This window comes from Sceloporus occidentalis, unplaced genomic scaffold (genome assembly GCF_023333645.1).
Source record: "Sceloporus occidentalis isolate IW3139 unplaced genomic scaffold, rSceOcc1.0.p SCAF_102, whole genome shotgun sequence".
In the NCBI taxonomy this organism is placed as follows: Eukaryota; Metazoa; Chordata; class Lepidosauria; order Squamata; family Phrynosomatidae; genus Sceloporus; species Sceloporus occidentalis.
The window spans coordinates 3,648,077-3,665,700 of record NW_028317082.1 but is presented as its reverse complement, the minus strand read 5'-3'; the positions used below and the strand labels follow the sequence as shown (position 1 = coordinate 3,665,700).

At 35.4% G+C, this 17,624-nt stretch overlaps 4 non-coding genes across 4 annotated transcripts; 1 reads left to right on the top strand and 3 right to left on the bottom strand.

The window, feature by feature from the left end:
- Positions 1 to 4,941: 4,941 nt before the first annotated feature.
- Positions 4,942 to 5,014, bottom strand: TRNAR-UCG (transfer RNA arginine (anticodon UCG)). The gene has a single exon. It is a non-coding gene; the product is annotated as a tRNA-Arg (tRNA).
- Positions 5,015 to 14,083: 9,069 nt separating this feature from the next.
- TRNAR-UCG (transfer RNA arginine (anticodon UCG)) lies at positions 14,084 to 14,156 on the bottom strand. Its single transcript has one exon. It is a non-coding gene; the product is annotated as a tRNA-Arg (tRNA).
- Positions 14,157 to 15,393: 1,237 nt separating this feature from the next.
- TRNAL-CAA (transfer RNA leucine (anticodon CAA)) lies at positions 15,394 to 15,504 on the top strand. The gene is made up of 2 exons: positions 15,394 to 15,431; positions 15,459 to 15,504. It is a non-coding gene; the product is annotated as a tRNA-Leu (tRNA).
- Positions 15,505 to 16,286: 782 nt separating this feature from the next.
- TRNAR-UCG (transfer RNA arginine (anticodon UCG)) lies at positions 16,287 to 16,359 on the bottom strand. The gene has a single exon. It is a non-coding gene; the product is annotated as a tRNA-Arg (tRNA).
- Between the last annotated feature and the right edge of the window lie 1,265 nt (positions 16,360 to 17,624).

Here is a 17,624-nt window from a genome sequence, read left to right as displayed (position 1 = left end):
CACTTGTGCTATTATTAAACTACAGGTATTGGTGAATTAATGGATTTGAAGGGTATGTACATATGCAATAATGATATAATTTAATCCACACTTAGTTTTAAAAAAAAATTTAATTAGATATAAAGCATTTTACCATTTGGAGTATGGTGTTTCTAATTTCACGATATATGCCACTTAACACATAATTATACTTATAACTTAAATCTTTTATATTTTTACGGGATCTTATTTCCCTAAGATATCTTTATTGATCACTTAGGATTAATTTTGGCATAGACAAGATTAATATGATTAACTGCCAAATACACTAGTTTTTTTTTTTTTTGTTTATTTTATTTTTTCGGGTTTTTTTTGTTTTTTTTTTTCCCCCTCACCCATTTGGTCTATTTATTATTCTTTCCTCAATATAGATTAGTTCCCGTATAGCTCCTCAACAAGGTGGAGTTACTATATCCTGGGAGAATGTTGGGTTTTTTCTCCGATGTTTGGATAGTATTTGGGCTTCCATTAATTTTTGTAAATTGTGTTATTTGTGTGTGGATGTAGGATGTATGGATTGTGAGGGTGTCAAGCCTTATCAGGTTTATGTTAGTTATAATAACCATCTGAAACATGGAAGATCTATTTAAGATTATTTTGTTGAATGTTCAAGGTTTAAATCTGCCTCATAACAGATATTCGCTATTCAATTATATAAATAATCATCATATAGACATATGTTGCGTCCAAGAAACACATTTGAAAAATGCAGATATCTACAGACTGAACAATAAAAGATATATGGTGCTTGAACATTCATCGTTACCTAGCAGGAAAAAGCGAGGTGTAGCTATCCTAATCTCAAATAAAATTAAAGTTGAGTTGATCTATAAGCAGAAGGATTCTCACGCTAGATATGTTTTCATAGTGTGTAAATTAGACGAGAGATTATTTTCTATTTTGAATATATATGCACCTAATTATAAACAGAACCATTTCTTAAATGGCACACTACAAAAAATTCAGAAATATACCCAGGGAACCTTTTTGTGTATGGGGGACTTTAATTGTGCTCCTGATGCAGTATTGGACACTCCCAGTCCCCGAGGTAGAACTCCTAACAGAAATCAAGTTAATTTATCTAATGCTTTCAGTATTACTCTTGGTAAATATAAACTCTATGACATTTGGAGGACGTTGAGACCGGCAGACAAAGATTATACCTTTTTTTCGGGTCGACATAAGACTTTTTCACGTATAGATCTTATATTAACTACAGCGAACGTGATTTCAGATTGTAAGCGCATTAGTATAGGAAATGCAGCCTGGACAGATCATGATCCAGTTTGTCTGGAAATAGAAAAGAAATTTCATTTGACTTTACGCCCTTGGATAAATGAATCATCATTAGGCTGTAAGGATTCTCTTGATTACATTTCCCAGACGACCACTCAGTTTTTTCTTGAGAATTTGACGCATAATATGAGTCTGGGTAATATCTGGTGCGCTTATAAATGTGTCTTGAGAGGATATTTAATTAAAAAAGATGCATATAATAGGAAAAAAGGAAAAGAAAAATTGTCTGATCTATATATTTCATTGAGTAATTTAAAAAGGAAGTGCGGTCAATCTCATGGAGAACAAGACATTATGAATATGATTAAAATCAAAAAAGAAATTGAGGACCGTTTAATAAGTAAAGCAAATTATAATTTGATTAAGTTAAAGCAAAAATTCTACTACGCTGGGAACCGGGCAGAGAAACAGCTTACCAACCAATTAAAAAATAGAAATTTAAAAAATCGAATTCTTAAACTTATAGATGGGGATAAATATATTTCTAGTCCTGATAATATTGGGACATCTTTTGGTAAGTTTGATACATCCCTGTATAATATTGTAGGTCAATCCCAAGATGATGTACAGATGAGACAATATCTGCAGGACTCCAGATTGCCGAAGTTGACTGATACATTGATAGAACAATTGGACGCTCCCTTTTTGGAGAGTGAAGTAAATGTAGCGATAAAAAAACTAAAAGTACGTAAAGCTCCTGGTCCCGACGGATATACAGCACTGTTTTATAAAAAACTGTCCAAATTGATAGTTCCGCACCTAACAAGTATGTTCAACGAAATCAGCGCAAATAAGTCCTTTCCTAATGGCATGTTGGAGGCTATTATTCTTCCTATACCTAAAGCTGGGAAAGAGTGCCGATTATAGGCCAATCTCTTTGATTAATTTGGATACTAAAATATACTCTTCAATACTAGCTGCCCGTTTAAAACCATTGTGCCCACAGTTAATTTGTAGAGATCAGTCTGGCTTTATAAAAGGAAGACAATCTAGTGATAATGTCCGTAAGATTATTGACATAGTAGAATATGTAACCACTCATGAAATTCCATCAATCCTCTTGGCTTTGGACGCGGAAAAGGCCTTTGACCGGGTTAACTGGACCTTCTTAGAACAGACATTGAGGTCTTATGGCTTTGGTGAAGGCTTTATTCGAGCTGTTATGGCGTTGTATACAACACCAACCGCAATGGTAGTTGGTCAAGGCTTTAAATCGGAACGTTTTAGATTAAATAACGGGACTCGACAAGGTTGCCCATTGGCACCTTTGCTATATATTCTCACATTAGAACCATTAGCTTCGAGAATTAGACTCAATAAAAGCATTAAAGGAATAAGAATTGGTGATTTGGAAAATAAACTTTGTCTATACGCGGATGACATATTACTATCTCTGTATGATCCGTTAAATTCAGTTGATCATTTGATGGCCGAAATTAATTTATTTAGCAGCTTCTCGAATTATAAATTGAATATCACAAAAACACAAGCTGTAATGATGAATATCTCGGCTTCATCAAAAACTAGCATTGAGGAATCCTTCGAATTCTCTTGGGCGACCGATAAAATCGACTACCTGGGGGTTGTAATCCCAATCAAGATTTCGGAAATTATAGAAGTTAACTTTAGTAAATTACGAGATGAATTGATTAAGCAAATTAAAGAGTGGAAAGGCCTTTTTATTTCTTGGCTTGGTAGAATGAATGTCATTAGATCCTATATAGTCCCCAAATGGTTATATCTTCTTCAAATGATTCCGGTCAGGCTCCCGTTGTTAGATTGGTTTGTGATTGAGCAAGAGTTGACAGGCTTCTCAAATCTGGAATGCATACTTTGGCTACATCATTTTAAGCTTAAATCAATTAGAAATAACCTACCAATTACTCTCCATAGTTCTATGGAGTTTTGGGAGTATATTAAGCCTTGATTAGGCCTCCGTAATAAAATAGTTTCAACAGCTCCGCTTGAAACTCTCCAGTATAATATCTCCCAATTAAATTTGAGAAACTGGACCAACTATAGGAATAAAAGGATTATAGATATTTTGATACAGGATAAAACAAAAACGTTCTCTCAGCTCTCAGAGGAATTTGAATTCGGCAATCTGGAGTCCTTCAATGTCTTTAGGATAACTTTCTATGTTAGATCTCATTTGTATGTGCAGTCCTCATCTATTTTGAGTCAAAAGATCTGCGATATGTTTTCTACAGAAATTATTCTAAAAAGCCTAAAAAAGTGGTATATACTGCTTGAAGAAATAGAAACTCCCCTTGTTCATATTGCATTAAAATCATGGCAATCAGACTTAAAGTGTCTGATAGATTTAAATATATGGATTGGTAGTTTATTTGAAATTAATAAAATTTCGCATTGCCTCAACATGATTGAACTGCATTACAAGATAATGTGGAGATGGTATATAACCCCGGTGAAACAGTGTAAATTTAATTATAATGCGTCCCCTCTCTGTTGGAGATGCCGTTCTTCTTTAGGATCATTCTCCCATATCTGGTGGGAATGCCCACAGATCCAAAGTATTTGGCAAGATATATTTAAGCTCATTTCTGATACTTTAAATCAAAACATAGCACCTACTATGCGAAGAGCCCTACTACATTTTGATTTAAACGGATTTCGATTTAACCAAAGGGCTTTTATAGTACAATGCTTGCTAGCCATGAAGATAATTTTAGCTAGACAATGGCTACAATCATTATCTATTTCTTTGGATCATGTGGTGAATCAAATCAGCCATCAATGTTTGATGGAACGTGGCTTTTTTCTATCTCACCAGTGTTTACAGAAATTCCATAACATCTGGAGACCGTGGCTGACTCGGCACCCTGACATTCTCCCAAATTTATAACATAACGTATAAACATACTGATTATATCAACTTGGCTTGACAGTTTGAATGTATTGTATGGATGGTTTGTTGGTGATTCTTTTTTTCTTGTGGTTTTTTTTGGGTTTTTTTGGGGTTTTTTTTGTTTTTCTTCTTTTTCTCGTTGTGGGGTATAGACTGGGAAGTTTTGCTGTAATCCCGGTCTAATTGTGTTGTATATGTTTTATATTGCAATTTTAGACGCATCAATAACTTATATATACAAAGTAGAAAAACTTGTTCCATTCTCTGTAAGTGGAATGATGAATATCTGCACATATATGCTGCTATATTTATAAGTGGAATGATGAATATATGTATACATATGCTGCTATATTTATTATCGGCACTTTCTGCTTATATATATATGTTTTTCTTTATATTGTATGTGATGTGGTCTAATAAAAAAAAAATAAAAAAAAGTTTTTGAAAGAGTAAATTGCAGACAACTTTGATTGAATCAAATCTCGCAACAACGCACTATCCGTAGAGGTACCGTGTAGGCCAAGATGGGGTTACATTCGGTGATCATATGGCACATTGAAAAAAAAACACTTGAAATCTTAGTTTTGACATGTCTGCCTTTCATACCAAGAGGGACTAAAAATCTTGGGTGACACGTAACATGGAAAGAAACTGTTGAAATCTTAGTTTCCACTTGCCTGACATTCATTGATATGGAAGAACTCTAAAGAACAACAAAACCAAACCTCCATCAACTCCGACCACAAAGGGACTCGAACCCTCAATCTTCTGATCCGAAGTCAGATGCCTTATCCATTAGGCCACGCGGTCTGCATGTAAAGTTTGCGAAAAAATGTGTGGATACGTTTCTCATAGAGAAACATAACTATATTTCCTTTACTTCACATGCCACAATATGCTTTTTATGACCACTGTCCTTCCTCTGACTGATGTTAATTAAGAACACGCAGACAAACATAGGACACAGAAACGACTAATGCATTTGAAACATCTATGTACGAAGGATTATGCGTGAGTCAGATAGGTGGTTTCATGACGTTTTCTGTCTACGTATCGAGGCTCTTTGGCGCAGTGGATAGCGTATTGTACTTCTAGCACTTGACAAGGCATTCAAAGGTTGTGGGTTCGAGTCCCACCAGTGTTGTTATTTTTCCAGTGGTTGACTGCATTTGATGTTCTTGTTTAGTTGTAAGTTGCAATATCCACAAATTGTCTCTGAAAAATTTCTGTAATACTATTGACAGATCTTAATCTGACAGATTTTAATTGAAGCATTAAATTGTATTTCCAAATATCCACAATTTGTCTGTGAGAAATTATGGTAATCTGAAACAATAGAACTATCTAACACAAGTATGGGAAGCAGTTTAGCGCTCCGTTTGTAAGATTAAAGTTTTGATGCGAAAATAATGCCAATATTCAAAGGTTGTGGGTTCGAGTCCCACTAGAGTGGTGTTTTTTTTCCAGTGGTTGACTGCATTTGATGTGCTTGTTTAGTTTTAGGTTGCAATATCCACAAATTGTCTCTGAAAAATGTCTGTAATACAATTTACAGATTTTACTCTAGTGTGAAATGTGTTTCAGTAGTGGGCCCTGTGGCACATTATACAAAGGATGATCACATAGATTTCTTTGGGCAAAAAGATTAGGAAATTTCCAACAGAAAATCAAGGGTGCCCTGTGACTCTTATGGAGCCACTTGGAGCCAAAGTCTTCATAACAATAGTTGGAGAAAGAATTAAAGTTTGCTTTTAAGTGTTTGAAACAGTACATCGCAATCAACTTTGATTTCATTAAAGGTGTTGGCAACGCACAATACGTAGAAGAACCCTGCATGCCCAGAGGGCGATAAGTTTGGTGGTCATATGGCACATCAAAAAACACATGTGAAATCTTAGCCTTCACATGCAGGATCTCAAGTCTGCTTACCCTGTGACTCTAATGAAGCCACTTTAAACCAATGCAGTGGCAAAAGGTCCCCTAAGAGCTAGTCCCTTGCCTTGAAACCATGTAAAAAAATATCTACTTTCTTAACAGCAGTAGCTTGTCAAGATGGCTGAGTGGTCTAAGGCTCCAGACTCAAGAATGCTATCTTCTCTCTGCGAGGGTCTTCTAGTCTCCATGTGGAGGCGTGGGATCAAATCCCCCTTCTGACAGTCATCTTTCTTTTGTGCTTTGAGCTTTATTTAATTCAACAATTTTTTGAGATCCAAGACTGAATTTAAGCGTTGAAAGAGTACATTGCAGAAGACATTGATTTCATAACATAAGACAGCAATGTACAATCTCTAGACTCAAAAGAACAGTAACCTGGGGATCTAAATCACCAGCAACCTCAAGACAACTCAAATCCGCAATCTTCCAATCCAAAGTCAGACACCTTACCAATTAAGCAACGAGGTCTGGACGGAACGCGAGAGTCTTATTCCGCACTTTGGAGACAAGACATACCGAAAGAGGTGAAAATAACGACCCAGGTGTAGATACTTTCCAATAGCTGTCACATAGATTTCTTGGGGGAAAGAGATTAGGAAGTGTACAACAGAAAATCAAGGGTGCCTGTGACTCTTATGGAGCCGCTTTGAGCCAAAGTCTTCATAACAATAGTTGGAAAAAGAAGATAAAAAAAAACTGGACGGTGGTGTGATGACGTGAGACCCTCACGGGGTGGAGCGTTGGAGCGTGCGGGATGAACTTCAGGTGATGGCGTCCTGCGATCTGCCTCCCCGGTATGCCTGACGATCTTGCTGCGAACTCTCAGCGTGTGGCTAGCGTACGGTTTCTTCCCCCGGCTTCCTTGGAAGTTCTTCGGTTGCAGCAACCCCGGGAGAACATCCTGAGGTGTGGCAGCTACCGATTGATGCTCCATATTGAAGGACTCGGCTATGTTGCCGTTATGCTGGAAGCTGGAATGAGACCGAGAGAAATCTAATATTTGGCGGGGAAACGCGCTACAGATTTTTGATCCTGAGGAGCTGTGGCAGGTGTCCGAGTGGGATCTTCAGAGTTCCTGGAAATCGTCAAAAGTACTTTCTATTTATTTATTTATTTATTTATTTATTTTTGGATCAAGATTGGAATTATTTTTTGGAACCTGTCTATATTACAATCATGATGGTGGAGGACATTCTAATTTGGTAACAGATCTAGGGATATTTCCATTGAAAAAAGAAAAGGAAAAGGGAAAAAATGTATGATTATACTAATATATTGAAAGTACTATAATCATGTTGGAAACAGACTTTATAACTTAATCATGTTGGAAAACAGACTTTATAATTTAATCAAGCTACACAGGAGTAAGAAAATTGATCCCTTTATATGAATTCAACTTTACCAATCATGCTATCAATCATGCTATCAATTATGTTATCAACCCATTATCTATACACATGAATTCAGATTTGGATGGAATTAACTGATCCAGTTTATCTCCACTACGTGATACGGCTTGCGTCTTCTAATCATGTTGAAATCTAATTTAAATTATTAATTATTATAATTATGCTGGAATAGGACACCTTAATCTAATCAAGCTTGGAAGGAGGTGAAATTTGATTTGTCTCTGTGATTCTAATCAACTAGTGGATCATGGTCTATATATAAATTATTGATTTTGGGATCATATATTTTGATTCATATTTTGACACATACTTCACTAATGAATTTTGACACATACTTCACTAATGAATTTATAAAATTTTGATTATCACTCAATACTTGAACTGTGGTTATAAGAAGAAAAAAAAAGAAAGAAAAAAAAAAAAAAAGGAAAAGGAGAGGAAAAAACAAGTAAAAAATAAAAAGAAAAAGAAAAAGAAAAAAAAATATAGTCATAATCGTTTTATTTGTTTATTTCGATATTTACAATAATAAAGAGGACACGATGGCGTCAAAAAGAGAGGATCCAAAATCAAAAAAAAGAGAGAAAAGAGATCTAGACCAAAAAAAAGAAAAAAAGATTTCTATGCTATTTTCACCCCAGGTTCATAGGAAAATGGAGGAATCTGTGTGCTTATCTGATTCCACTATTGATGAAATTGGAAGACACTCTTTAAGTCCTGCAGCACAATCTACTCAAATGATTACCAAAGAATATTTGCAATTATGTATGGAATCTCAGCTGAACTCATTTAAAGATGAACTCATGAAAGTGAACATGGAGTGGAAAAGTGAATTTAAAAAAACGCAAGAATGTTTCAATCTAATTATGCAAAAGAATGAGTTTCTTGAATTAGAGTTAAAATCAATTAAAGATGACCTTAACCATAAAGAGAACATCATAAGAAACCTGGAACAAAAATTAAATGACGCCGAGGATCGCACACGCAGGAAGAACTTAAGGATACATGGCATTTCGGAGGATATTAAGCAGGACTCTATCAGAACGTATTTGAAAGAATTGTTTTTAGATATGGGCATCCGTGATGTTGATAGAGACGATATGATTGAACGTGTACACAGAACGTTAAAACCAAAGAATCTTGCTGAAGGAAAACCCAGAGATATAATTATTCGCTTCTCAACTTTCTTTATACGATACAAAATATTATTGGCAACAAGTAAATATGTTCCGAAAGTAGATAAATTTCAAAACTTAATGTTCTTTCAAGATCTCTCTCTATTTACTAGACAAAAGAGATTTGAATTTAAAGAAGTGACCAAGATTTTGAGAGAGCAAAATATTAGATACTCGTGGGGATTCCCAGTAAAATTGTTTATTATGTCCGCTCAGCATCAACCAGTTAAGCTATCAACGGTTGATGAAGCTAGGAGTTGGCTTAAAGGAAATGTAGTACATGGTTTGCAATAATAATCTCGCGGATGCGCGACTTCTGGGGGGGGATTTTTTTTTTTTTTTTTAGTGTGTGTTATTTATACAAAATTATATAGGTGTAATCTCATATTATATGGTTTTTGAAGGAGTGTAGGAGGAATATTCACTTGTGCTATTATTAAACTACAGGTATTGGTGAATTAATGGATTTGAAGGGTATGTACATATGCAATAATGATATAATTTAATCCACACTTAGTTTTAAAAAAAAATGTAATTAGATATAAAGCATTTTACCATTTGGAGTATGGTGTTTCTAATTTCACGATATATGCCACTTAACACATAATTATACTTATAACTTAAATCTTTTATATTTTTACGGGATCTTATTTCCCTAAGATATCTTTATTGATCACTTAGGATTAATTTTGGCATAGACAAGATTAATATGATTAACTGCCAAATACACTAGTTTTTTTTTTTTTGTTTATTTTTTTTTTTTCGGTTTTTTTTTGTTTTTTTTTTCCCCCCTCACCCATTTGGTCTATTTATTATTCTTTCCTCAATATAGATTAGTTCCCGTATAGCTCCTCAAAAAGGTGGAGTTACTATATCCTGGGAGAATGTTGGGTTTTTTCTCCGATGTTTGGATAGTATTTGGGCTTCCATTAATTTTTGTAAATTGTGTTATTTGTGTGTGGATGTAGGATGTATGGATTGTGAGGGTGTCAAGCCTTATCAGGTTTATGTTAGTTATAATAACCATCCGAAACATGGAAGATCTATTTAAGATTATTTTGTTGAATGTTCAAGGTTTAAATCTGCCTCATAACAGATATTCGCTATTCAATTATATAAATAATCATCATATAGACATATGTTGCGTCCAAGAAACACATTTGAAAAATGCAGATATCTACAGACTGAACAATAAAAGATATATGGTGCTTGAACATTCATCGTTACCTAGCAGGAAAAAGCGAGGTGTAGCTATCCTAATCTCAAATAAAATTAAAGTTGAGTTGATCTATAAGCAGAAGGATTCTCACGCTAGATATGTTTTCATAGTGTGTAAATTAGACGAGAGATTATTTTCTATTTTGAATATATATGCACCTAATTATAAACAGAACCATTTCTTAAATGGCACACTACAAAAAATTCAGAAATATACCCAGGGAACCTTTTTGTGTATGGGGGACTTTAATTGTGCTCCTGATGCAGTATTGGACACTCCCAGTCCCCGAGGTAGAACTCCTAACAGAAATCAAGTTAATTTATCTAATGCTTTCAGTATTACTCTTGGTAAATATAAACTCTATGACATTTGGAGGACGTTGAGACCGGCAGACAAAGATTATACCTTTTTTTCGGGTCGACATAAGACTTTTTCACGTATAGATCTTATATTAACTACAGCGAACGTGATTTCAGATTGTAAGCGCATTAGTATAGGAAATGCAGCCTGGACAGATCATGATCCAGTTTGTCTGGAAATAGAAAAGAAATTTCATTTGACTTTACGCCCTTGGATAAATGAATCATCATTAGGCTGTAAGGATTCTCTTGATTACATTTCCCAGACGACCACTCAGTTTTTTCTTGAGAATTTGACGCATAATATGAGTCTGGGTAATATCTGGTGCGCTTATAAATGTGTCTTGAGAGGATATTTAATTAAAAAAGATGCATATAATAGGAAAAAAGGAAAAGAAAAATTGTCTGATCTATATATTTCATTGAGTAATTTAAAAAGGAAGTGCGGTCAATCTCATGGAGAACAAGACATTATGAATATGATTAAAATCAAAAAAGAAATTGAGGACCGTTTAATAAGTAAAGCAAATTATAATTTGATTAAGTTAAAGCAAAAATTCTACTACGCTGGGAACCGGGCAGAGAAACAGCTTACCAACCAATTAAAAAATAGAAATTTAAAAAATCGAATTCTTAAACTTATAGATGGGGATAAATATATTTCTAGTCCTGATAATATTGGGACATCTTTTGGTAAGTTTGATACATCCCTGTATAATATTGTAGGTCAATCCCAAGATGATGTACAGATGAGACAATATCTGCAGGACTCCAGATTGCCGAAGTTGACTGATACATTGATAGAACAATTGGACGCTCCCTTTTTGGAGAGTGAAGTAAATGTAGCGATAAAAAAACTAAAAGTACGTAAAGCTCCTGGTCCCGACGGATATACAGCACTGTTTTATAAAAAACTGTCCAAATTGATAGTTCCGCACCTAACAAGTATGTTCAACGAAATCAGCGCAAATAAGTCCTTTCCTAATGGCATGTTGGAGGCTATTATTCTTCCTATACCTAAAGCTGGGAAAGAGTGCCGATTATAGGCCAATCTCTTTGATTAATTTGGATACTAAAATATACTCTTCAATACTAGCTGCCCGTTTAAAACCATTGTGCCCACAGTTAATTTGTAGAGATCAGTCTGGCTTTATAAAAGGAAGACAATCTAGTGATAATGTCCGTAAGATTATTGACATAGTAGAATATGTAACCACTCATGAAATTCCATCAATCCTCTTGGCTTTGGACGCGGAAAAGGCCTTTGACCGGGTTAACTGGACCTTCTTAGAACAGACATTGAGGTCTTATGGCTTTGGTGAAGGCTTTATTCGAGCTGTTATGGCGTTGTATACAACACCAACCGCAATGGTAGTTGGTCAAGGCTTTAAATCGGAACGTTTTAGATTAAATAACGGGACTCGACAAGGTTGCCCATTGGCACCTTTGCTATATATTCTCACATTAGAACCATTAGCTTCGAGAATTAGACTCAATAAAAGCATTAAAGGAATAAGAATTGGTGATTTGGAAAATAAACTTTGTCTATACGCGGATGACATATTACTATCTCTGTATGATCCGTTAAATTCAGTTGATCATTTGATGGCCGAAATTAATTTATTTAGCAGCTTCTCGAATTATAAATTGAATATCACAAAAACACAAGCTGTAATGATGAATATCTCGGCTTCATCAAAAACTAGCATTGAGGAATCCTTCGAATTCTCTTGGGCGACCGATAAAATCGACTACCTGGGGGTTGTAATCCCAATCAAGATTTCGGAAATTATAGAAGTTAACTTTAGTAAATTACGAGATGAATTGATTAAGCAAATTAAAGAGTGGAAAGGCCTTTTTATTTCTTGGCTTGGTAGAATGAATGTCATTAGATCCTATATAGTCCCCAAATGGTTATATCTTCTTCAAATGATTCCGGTCAGGCTCCCGTTGTTAGATTGGTTTGTGATTGAGCAAGAGTTGACAGGCTTCTCAAATCTGGAATGCATACTTTGGCTACATCATTTTAAGCTTAAATCAATTAGAAATAACCTACCAATTACTCTCCATAGTTCTATGGAGTTTTGGGAGTATATTAAGCCTTGATTAGGCCTCCGTAATAAAATAGTTTCAACAGCTCCGCTTGAAACTCTCCAGTATAATATCTCCCAATTAAATTTGAGAAACTGGACCAACTATAGGAATAAAAGGATTATAGATATTTTGATACAGGATAAAACAAAAACGTTCTCTCAGCTCTCAGAGGAATTTGAATTCGGCAATCTGGAGTCCTTCAATGTCTTTAGGATAACTTTCTATGTTAGATCTCATTTGTATGTGCAGTCCTCATCTATTTTGAGTCAAAAGATCTGCGATATGTTTTCTACAGAAATTATTCTAAAAAGCCTAAAAAAGTGGTATATACTGCTTGAAGAAATAGAAACTCCCCTTGTTCATATTGCATTAAAATCATGGCAATCAGACTTAAAGTGTCTGATAGATTTAAATATATGGATTGGTAGTTTATTTGAAATTAAGAAAATTTCGCATTGCCTCAACATGATTGAACTGCATTACAAGATAATGTGGAGATGGTATATAACCCCGGTGAAACAGTGTAAATTTAATTATAATGCGTCCCCTCTCTGTTGGAGATGCCGTTCTTCTTTAGGATCATTCTCCCATATCTGGTGGGAATGCCCACAGATCCAAAGTATTTGGCAAGATATATTTAAGCTCATTTCTGATACTTTAAATCAAAACATAGCACCTACTATGCGAAGAGCCCTACTACATTTTGATTTAAACGGATTTCGATTTAACCAAAGGGCTTTTGTAGTACAATGCTTGCTAGCCATGAAGATAATTTTAGCTAGACAATGGCTACAATCATTATCTATTTCTTTGGATCATGTGGTGAATCAAATCAGCCATCAATGTTTGATGGAACGTGGCTTTTTTCTATCTCACCAGTGTTTACAGAAATTCCATAACATCTGGAGACCGTGGCTGACTCGGCACCCTGACATTCTCCCAAATTTATAACATAACGTATAAACATACTGATTATATCAACTTGGCTTGACAGTTTGAATGTATTGTATGGATGGTTTGTTGGTGATTCTTTTTTTCTTGTGGTTTTTTTTGGGTTTTTTTGGGTTTTTTTTTGTTTTTCTTCTTTTTCTCGTTGTGGGGTATAGACTGGGAAGTTTTGCTGTAATCCCGGTCTAATTGTGTTGTATATGTTTTATATTGCAATTTTAGACGCATCAATAACTTATATATACAAAGTAGAAAAACTTGTTCCATTCTCTGTAAGTGGAATGATGAATATCTGCACATATATGCTGCTATATTTATAAGTGGAATGATGAATATATGTATACATATGCTGCTATATTTATTATCGGCACTTTCTGCTTATATATATGTTTTTCTTTATATTGTATGTGATGTGGTCTAATAAAAAAAAAAAAAAAAAAAGTTTTTGAAAGAGTAAATTGCAGACAACTTTGATTGAATCAAATCTCGCAACAACGCACTATCCGTAGAGGTACCGTGTAGGCCAAGATGGGGTTACATTCGGTGATCATATGGCACATTGAAAAAAAACACTTGAAATCTTAGTTTTGACATGTCTGCCTTTCATACCAAGAGGGACTAAAAATCTTGGGTGACACGTAACATGGAAAGAAACTGTTGAAATCTTAGTTTCCACTTGCCTGACATTCATTGATATGGAAGAACTCTAAAGAACAACAAAACCAAACCTCCATCAACTCCGACCACAAAGGGACTCGAACCCTCAATCTTCTGATCCGAAATCAGATGCCTTATCCATTAGGCCACGCGGTCTGCATGTAAAGTTTGCGAAAAAATGTGTGGATACGTTTCTCATAGAGAAACATAACTATATTTCCTTTACTTCACATGCCACAATATGCTTTTTATGACCACTGTCCTTCCTCTGACTGATGTTAATTAAGAACACGCAGACAAACATAGGACACAGAAACGACTAATGCATTTGAAACATCTATGTACGAAGGATTATGCGTGAGTCAGATAGGTGGTTTCATGACGTTTTCTGTCTACGTATCGAGGCTCTTTGGCGCAGTGGATAGCGTATTGGACTTCTAGCACTTGACAAGGCATTCAAAGGTTGTGGGTTCGAGTCCCACCAGTGTTGTTATTTTTCCAGTGGTTGACTGCATTTGATGTTCTTGTTTAGTTGTAAGTTGCAATATCCACAAATTGTCTCTGAAAAATTTCTGTAATACTATTGACAGATCTTAATCTGACAGATTTTAATTGAAGCATTAAATTGTATTTCCAAATATCCACAATTTGTCTGTGAGAAATTATGGTAATCTGAAACAATAGAACTATCTAACACAAGTGTGGAAAGCAGTTTAGCGCTCCGTTTGTAAGATTAAAGTTTTGATGCGAAAATAATGCCAATATTCAAAGGTTGTGTGTTCGAGTCCCACTAGAGTGGTGTTTTTTTTCCAGTGGTTGACTGCATTTGATGTGCTTGTTTAGTTTTAGGTTGCAATATCCACAAATTGTCTCTGAAAAATGTCTGTAATACAATTGACAGATTTTACTCTAGTGTGAAATGTGTTTCAGTAGTGGGCCCTGTGGCACATTATACAAAGGATGATCACATAGATTTCTTTGGGCAAAAAGATTAGGAAATGTACAACAGAAAATCAAGGGTGCCCTGTGACTCTTATGGAGCCACTTGGAGCCAAAGTCTTCATAACAATAGTTGGAGAAAGAATTAAAGTTTGCTTTTAAGTGTTTGAAACAGTACATCGCAATCAACTTTGATTTCATTAAAGGTGGTGGCAACGCACAATACGTAGAAGAACCCTGCATGCCCAGGGGGCGATAAGTTTGGTGGACATATGGCACATCAAAAAACACATGTGAAATCTTAGCCTTCACATGCAGGATCTCAAGTCTGCTTACCCTGTGACTCTAATGAAGCCACTTTAAACCAATGCAGTGGCAAAAGGTCCCCTAAGAGCTAGTCCCTTGCCTTGAAACTATGTAAAAAAAATATCTTCTTTCGTAGCAGCAGTAGCTTGTCAGGATGGCCGAGTGGTCTAAGGCGCCAGACTCAAGTAATGCTATCTTCTCTCTGTGAGGGTCTTCTGGTCTCCATGTGGAGGCGTGGGTTCAAATCCCACTTCTGACAGTCATCTCTTTTTGTGCTTTGAGCTTCGTTTAATTCAACAATTTTTTGAGAAAGAATCCAAGATTGAATTTAAGCGTTTAAAGAGTACATTGCAGAAGACATTGATTTCATAACATAAGACAGCAATGTACAATCTCTAGACTCAAAAGAACAGTAACCTGGGGATCTAAATCACCAGCAACCTCAAGACAACTCAAATCCGCAATCTTCCAATCCAAAGTCAGACACCTTACCCATTAAGCAACGAGGTCTGGACGGAACGCGAGAGTCTTATTCCGCACTTTGGAGACAAGACATACCGAAAGAGGTGAAAATAACGAACCAGGTGTAGATACTTTCCAATAGCTGTCACATAGATTTCTTGGGGGAAAGAGATTAGGAAGTGTACAACAGAAAATCAAGGGTGCCTGTGACTCTTATGGAGCCGCTTTGAGCCAAAGTCTTCATAACAATAGTTGGAAAAAGAATTCATGTTTGCTGAAAGTTTTTGAAAGAGTAAATTGCAGACAACTTTGATTGAATCAAATCTCGCAACAACGCACTATCCGTAGAGGTACCGTGTAGGCCAAGATGGGGTTACATTCGGTGATCATATGGCACATTGAAAAAAAACATTTGAAATCTTAGTTTTGACATGTCTGCCTTTCATACCAAGAGGGACTAAAGATCTTGGGTGACACGTAACATGGAAAGAAACTATTGAAATCTTGGTTTCCACTTGCCTGACCTCCATTGATATGGAAGAACTTTAAAGAACAACAGAACCAAAGCTCCAGCAACTCCGACCACGAAGGGACTCGAACCCTCAATCTTCTGATCCGAAGTCAGACGCCTTATCCATTAGGCCACGTGGTCTGCATGTAAAGTTTGCGAAAAAATGTGTGGATACGTTTCTCATAGAGAAACATAACTATATTTCCTTTACTTCACATGCCACAATATGCTTTTTATGACCACTGTCCTTCCTCTGACTGATGTTAGACAAAACATTAAAATACATATGGTACATAACAACATAGAAACATATACATAGACATTCATATATGAATATTTGTTGTATTCCCTTAAAGCTCATAGCATTAAAAAATAATAATTTTAAGTATTCAAACGCTCAGTGTTTCTTTGGGAGGAGAGGGAGATTATAAATTATCAAGGCCAAAATCGATCTAAAACAAAGGCCGTTGGAGCAGTGCTGTGGTTGTATTACTGCACAGGGAATTTTTAATCTATTATTTGAAACCTTTTCTGCCAAATGCACTCATACCTCTCTCTTGAGTTAGCTTCTTTCAGAAAAAAATATTTTTCTACATTACTTTGTAAATTTATTTGCAATTTAATCTCTTGCCAATGTGGCAAATCCTGTTTTCTCCAATATCTAGCAATACAGATTTTAAACGCCAAAAGTATATTAACCCATAAGGTCTGCTCATTACTATTAATATCTATAAACTCTAAATGAAACAAAAATCTTTGAGGGGAGAGTTCCAAATATGACCCAAACAATTCCAAATAAAGCTCAGATATTTTTATCTTAAGCTGAGTTAGTTTTTGACAATCCCACCAAATATGTTTATGCGATCCTAATTCGAGATGGCATCGCCAGCACCTGTCTCCATTCTTTGTTTGAAATTTAACTATACGTGTAGGGACCATATACCATCTATATATAATCTTAAAAAAGAGTTCTTGAAGATTTATACAGTGAGTTGCTTTTTTAGTAAATTGCCATGTTTTATACCAAGAATCTAAGGGAATAGAAATTTCCAATTCTTTCTCCCATTGTTTGTGTGCCTTAGACTTATCAAGAGTCTTATTATCTTTAAAAAATTTCAAAATCTTAGACAGTGTTCCCTTAGAAATACACGAAGTAATAAATTTCAACCAAGGGTTATATTCAGGTGGTGGGTTTGATATTAAGAAATGTTTTAATCTGATATATTTAAAGATTTCTCTTGACGGTAATATATATCTATCAGTCATAAGAGAGAAAGAGGCCAGATTTCCCTCTAAATAAAGGTCCCCTATCTGCTCTATTCCTGAGATTTTCCAATTGTCCAGTACAAGATCAGGTATGTAAAATGATAGAACATCCAGGGGACAATTTTTTGTAAATGGAATCC